This window comes from Peromyscus leucopus, chromosome 3 (genome assembly GCF_004664715.2).
Source record: "Peromyscus leucopus breed LL Stock chromosome 3, UCI_PerLeu_2.1, whole genome shotgun sequence".
In the NCBI taxonomy this organism is placed as follows: domain Eukaryota; kingdom Metazoa; phylum Chordata; class Mammalia; order Rodentia; family Cricetidae; genus Peromyscus; species Peromyscus leucopus.
The window spans coordinates 12408036-12414436 of record NC_051065.1 but is presented as its reverse complement, the minus strand read 5'-3'; positions in this window follow the sequence as shown (position 1 = coordinate 12414436).

Here is a 6401-nt window from a genome sequence, read left to right as displayed (position 1 = left end):
TTTAATTACCATTCATCTATCATCTATTTATTCATGTATGTGTAAATATCTATCTATCTACCTACCTACCTACTTATCTATCTATCTATTGACCTACTTATCTATGTGGATGTGGTGTTGGGAGATCAAATCTAGGCCCTCATGCATTCTAAGTAGACATTATACCATCAAGCTTTTATCCCCTAGCTCACATGATCTTTTCAAACAATTCATATTGATTGAGAAATTTTCATTTCTGCTAACTCATTAATAGCTTAATCACATTTTAATACTATGTTACTTTTCTTATTAGCTATTCATATGTTTCATATTGCTGGGTTGTCTTTCTCTCCTAAAACAGGTATAAGTAATGACAGCTTCAAATTTGTTCATCTATATGCAGTCTTACATTTAGGTTTCCCCAAGAGTGCAGAAAGTTATGAAATTCTGTGAATTACCAATGAAAGCACTTTGCAAAGTTAGCAAGCTGATGTCACCTGTGAGATAAATGACAGAACTGTTGAATGAAAGAGGATATGAAAGCTAAAATATTTCTCATTTCATGATTTTATGATTGTGTTTCCTAGTTCCTACACTATCCACATAGACCTCAGATATCAATTTATTTTTCAAAATGACCACCTCTTTGTCATATATCAGAAGACTTATTGACCTGTACAGTCTCAATTCCCAGATTATTCTGAATACTTCAGATGGGGATAAACCTTTGTCTCATAAATGCCATTTTTCAGCCCAAATCATTTTGAGACATTCATAGTCAAAATACTGTTCCCAGCACCTCATATGCTAAAAGATAATATTTTCAGCTGGTCAGAGGGATTAACAAAATAGATATAGTGTGGGAAAAGTGAGCATAGAGTTCAGTTACATTATTTTATTCTGCTTGACAAGTGGGAGTATCCATTCAACAATTACATATTTCATTATACAGTCTTATCACAACAGAAGTATGTGGGAATTTTATAGCTTCCCATCAATTTAAAAATGCCAGAGCCCCAGTCAACTGACCAGGAGCAGTAACTGACCTAATAAATCTAATAACATATATCTTTACATAATAAGAATATAATATCCAAAAGAAGGTCAATCATCTATCACTTCATTGCATCAGATCCTAAAGATATGAACATATATTAAGCCTGAGTTAATATTATAGTGTATTGCAATAAACAGAATGTCCCAACAAATTTTCAAGATATCTCTCTTCAAGTCTGACAGTTTGTTCATCATAATTTGTCAATTTCAATGACTATTTAAAGTTTACTGGTAAGTATGTCTTTCTACTAATAATATTGAAACAAAATTTAAATTTCTAAGTTATTGAAATAACTAAATTAATAAAGCATTTGTTTGGAAGCCATATGGAAAAAAAAACTCATCCCAAGATATAACTCTGGAAGCTATCTTTTATTTCTGATTACATAATAACATAAGGATTAGTGATGGTACCACAATTTACATGCAACTCAAAAATCTTAGTGAATTTCTACAGTTAAATAGAATATTTAAAGAGCTATATTACAGTTACCTAGGTGGTATCATATGAATCAACTGAAAAATAGAGAGTTGTTGGGTTCTTGATTATGTATTTCATATTCACAATAAATATTTATTTCGACGATTTAAATATACACTCCAACACTCACTCTTGGAATTTAACTGCCCCCTCACATATTGCAGGCCAACCCTGAAAAAGTAGTTAAGACATGGGAGCCCTACCATTGTGAACATACCAATATACTCACCATGGAAATGATTAGTTGAAGAAGGGGCTCTGTTATGAAAATGAGTGCACACATGCCGCTCACATCTTTTGTAAAACCTCCCACCCTGTGAGGTCTCTGCCATGCTACTATGCAGCTGAAATCCCTCACCAGAGAAGACTATTGACTTTGAACTAAGCTTCCAGCACTGGGACTTATGAATTTATTCTCTTTCTAGATTTCTTACTCTGTGGTACTTTGTTATAGTCACAGAAAAAGTCTCAGACATGTTCCATTTCTTGCTGGCTTACAATGTGACTTTCCCACTCTCCCATCAATGGTAAAATTCTATCCTCTATCGTTGAAAGTAGGTGGGCACTATGACTGCATCGGTCAACAGAATCAGGCAGCATGACATTCTCAGAAATCCACACCTGGATTTAAAAGTACTACAAGGCTCCATTTTTTGACCCTTGTAACATTCATTCATGGGGTTATCTGCTTTAGACATCAACATCATGATGGGACAAGACTAAATTACATGAAAAGATCAGTTGTGAGCTTCTCTGTCAAGATGCCCTGCTTACAGTTGACAGGCACTAACATGTGCCAGCATGTGGTTGAGCCATCCACATGTCTCTGAAAGTTCTTCTGGAACACAGACAAATAAATGATTTGTTTATATTTTCTCTACAAAAGAAACCTTACTAAGATTTATTTCCTAATATTTTAGATAGACGACACTTATGATATAGAATCATTAAAATTGTGCTATTTACTATCTTTTAAATTTATAAATTAAAAATCAACATTCATAATTACATCTATGAGAAGTCATTTAAATTTCTTCATCCTTTTTGATAATTCCATGTGGGTGCTGGGAAGCAAACCCAGGTGCTCCACAAGATCACCAAAGGTTCTTAACCACTGAGCATTCTTTCCAGCCACTGAATATTCTTGCCTCATAATTAGTATGTGTTTAGGAAATGTTTATTGAATGTACAGAACAATTAGTGAATGACAAACATATGATCTAATGAATGAATGAATGAATCAAATTGATGGGAAACCCCTTCCAAAGCCCTGGCTTGTGTCTCCAGAGAGATTACCATTCCTTCCTCAAGCAGAAAAACACGTATTTAGTTTATGGAGACATTAAGAAATTAGAACATGCAATTGCTAAGTATGGAGTAGACTTGCCACAACATCAATAACTGAATGTTGTAATGTAGTGGAAAATGACAATTTTAGAGCTTTCTTGCAGAAGAAAATACAAATTAAATATTAAGGGTAAAAGCAGCATCTCGTTAGACATCTCCACAGAAGTGTGGGAAATATAATACAGTGATACTCTTAAGAAATAAACAAAGCCCAGTGGCGGTGGCATACTTCTTTAATTCCAGCACTCAAGAGGCAGAGCCAGGAGGATCTCTGTGAGTTTGAGGCCAGAGGCCAGCATGGGCCACAGAGTGAGTTCCAGGAAAGGCTCCAAAGCTACACAGAGAAACTCTGTCTCAAAAAAAAGGAAAAAAAAAAAAGAAATAAACATTCCCCTTGAGCATATCTCCAATATATCTTCGTGTAAAAAGCTAAACAACCTGCACAACCTTATATAAGAAATAGCTAAAGAGCGTAGCTCAAGAAAGAAACAAGCACAGAGATGTATATAGCATTCTAGGTAATGATGCTGATTAGGAATAGTAAACAGTCCACAGCAAAGCACTTTCACAATAAATATATCAGCTAGATATTTAATTACAGTACAAAGCTGGGCATCAGTCAAATACTTGACTTGTTTTACAAACAACTTCATCCCACAGAAGATAGCAGAAACAAAAGGTGGAACCACCACTTGATCTGCCCAGAAAGAGATATGTTTGGTGGTGAGAAGTAAAGAGTCCTAGAGGTAAGTACGATGCAGTTACAGGAGCCTGTACTGCATGTTCAGTCTACTTACGTCTTGCTGTTGCAAGTGTAGATTTTAAAATGAATAGTGGGTATAAACTCAGTAAAAATAAATTAAAAACTAAGTGTGTGTTCAAACTCTACAAAAATCAAGGAAGAGCGAGACATGCTTCTTTTAAACTATTCACATCGTTAAATCACTGTATTTTGGAAGTATCTACAAAATGTATTTTTTTTCAAAATTATAGAAACATGCACCAGAGATGTTTGTAATAGCACTATTTTTATTGTGTAAAAACACAAAAGCACTTCAGTTATACAAAAAAAATATACTAAGGAGTTCACTCAAGAGGATATTATACAGTTTAGGCAACAATAAAATTAATGATAACTTTAAAATGTTGCCAGTAATTCATATGGATAGTGCATTGTTGACTTTTCCGGTGCTGTATAAAATATCTCGACTGAAGGAACTCAAAAAAGGTAGCTTTCATTTGGCCTTTCTGTTCTAGGGGTCAAGAATCCATGCTAGCAGGAAGTCACAGCAGCAAGAGGCAGGCGTGGCAGCGAGGGCAGACAGCTGAGACCTCACATCTCCAAATGCAAGCATGAAGTAGGAAGAGCCGTCTGCAGTTGGAAAGAGACTACAGACACTGAAATCCCATTCTAAGTAGCATACTTCTTCCTACAAAACCACACCTCATAAGTCTCCACACAGCACAACCAATTGGGACCAAGTGTGCAAATATCTGAACCCGGAGGGGACATCCTCATCCAAATCACTACAGACTGCAAAAAAAAAAAAAAAAAAAAAAAAAAAAAGTCAGAATACAAATTTTACAGTTGCCATTATGTACTAAAAACCATACATACACACATAGTTAAATTTTTTATTCAACCACTCAAGTACAGTTTAATTAAGTCATACTAATATGACAAGTCATAAAGTGAATATTGAAAAAAAAGAAGAAAACAAAATCCTAACCATTCCAGAAAAGCACACAAAATATTTATGAAGGTGCAAAAAATTATGTAAGTGATATCCTTTTAGTATCTCTATAATTCCCACATTTTTGTCTGCACTTATCAAATATCCTGCAGTGAACATATTATACTTATAATGGAAACATAAAATATTGTTTTAAAATTAGCTGAAATGCATGCATATTTAATAAAAGTATTATGTCTTGGTTTGATAAATGTATAATGACTTAATCAAGGAAAGTAATAGACTATATTATGTGTTTTCCATATTACACCTGAGTCGTATGCTCACTCTCAGATAATGCAGCTCAATTAGAAAATTAACAGGAATGCATTCGGGAAATAATGAGCATAATGATAGGATGCATGCCAGTCATAGTAAAAAGAGCAGAGCTGATACAAAGGCTATGGTGGGAGGGTGACAGGTAGAAACCTGAATTCAGGTCTAGACTGTCATTCTTAGCCTCAGAGCAGAGCTCATGGCAGGTTTCACCTCTGTAAGTTTGTGTGTACGGTGAGCAGGGAGTAAAGCACATGTGTGTGCTTTCAGGCACAACGTGAGGCTACCATCTCACCTAACTATGTTTTACAAGCATGAAACTCAAGACCAGGACACAGAGTATCTGAGAAAGTATGTGTTTGTTATAAGGGATTTAATTTAAAAAAAAAAAAAAGTTTTAAAAGAATACTTTGAAAATACTAACACAGCTTATCATACTGCATTTGGAGACAAGCCTGCCCAGACTGTATCTCTTTTCATCAAGACAAGATCACAACCTAAAGAACGCTTGACTATTTAGCTTTGCTGTTTGCATCAATTTACTGCAATTGTGTTAGGATGTGAGGGGGAGGTCCATGTGTCCAGGTGCATATCTGGAGGTTAAAGTATGACTTTGTGGAGTCAGTTCTCACTTTCCAACTTCCCTTGGCTTCTGAGAACTCAAAAACGTTTTTAAGCCTGTGAAGCAAGTGTCTTTGCCCATGGAACGATCTCACCAGCCTGTTGGTGATTCACCTTTGAAACTTAGGGAAATGCTGTTAAAATTTGAATGGGTACATAACGTGCACTGTTTTAAAAAGCAGATTTAAAAATGTGCTCAACTTTTGATTCAGTCTGAGGTGCATGCTACAGGATCAGAATCTTTTAAGAAAGAATGGGAGTGAGGAAGGCAGAGAAAGGGAAAGAGGGAAGGAGTACAGAGAACAGAGGAAGGGAGTTTGCAATGGGGAAGGAGATAATGGGAGGGAAGCATGGAGACAGAACAGAAATAGAGACAGAGCTGGGGCAGGGGAGCAGGAGAAGAGGGAAGGGCAGAGAGGAGAGAAGAAGGAGAGAGAGAGTTATCTATGAAGTAGCAATCTAGTGTGGATATTTTAAAAGAACTAGGCAGTTAGAATAACTCTCAGGTTTTTCCTGTTGTAAGGCTTTATGATTTTATTTGGACCCATAACTTGTCCATCAATGTCTAGATATGGTAAAAGCAAGAAAGGGAACACTGAGATCCCCATGCTCCTGGTGCCTGCTCTGACACTTTACCTCACCTAATATTAATATCCTCAAGAAGTAATTTTATTTTTTGCTGATAAATGAAAGTCCCAGAAAAACCACACACAAATAACCAGTGATCCATAGAAAGAGTTTAAACCCTGTTTTCCTGAAGCAGGCCTTGTTGTCCCTGTATCAGTGACTGTCTAGTGTGTTCCTGGGGTTATCAGGGTCCTAAGAAAATGTATAAGAACTGCCCAGAGAATGGATCTCAGTGAGTGCTGTCTAGGACAGACCTATTTTAATTAGAACAGTCCTGGAAT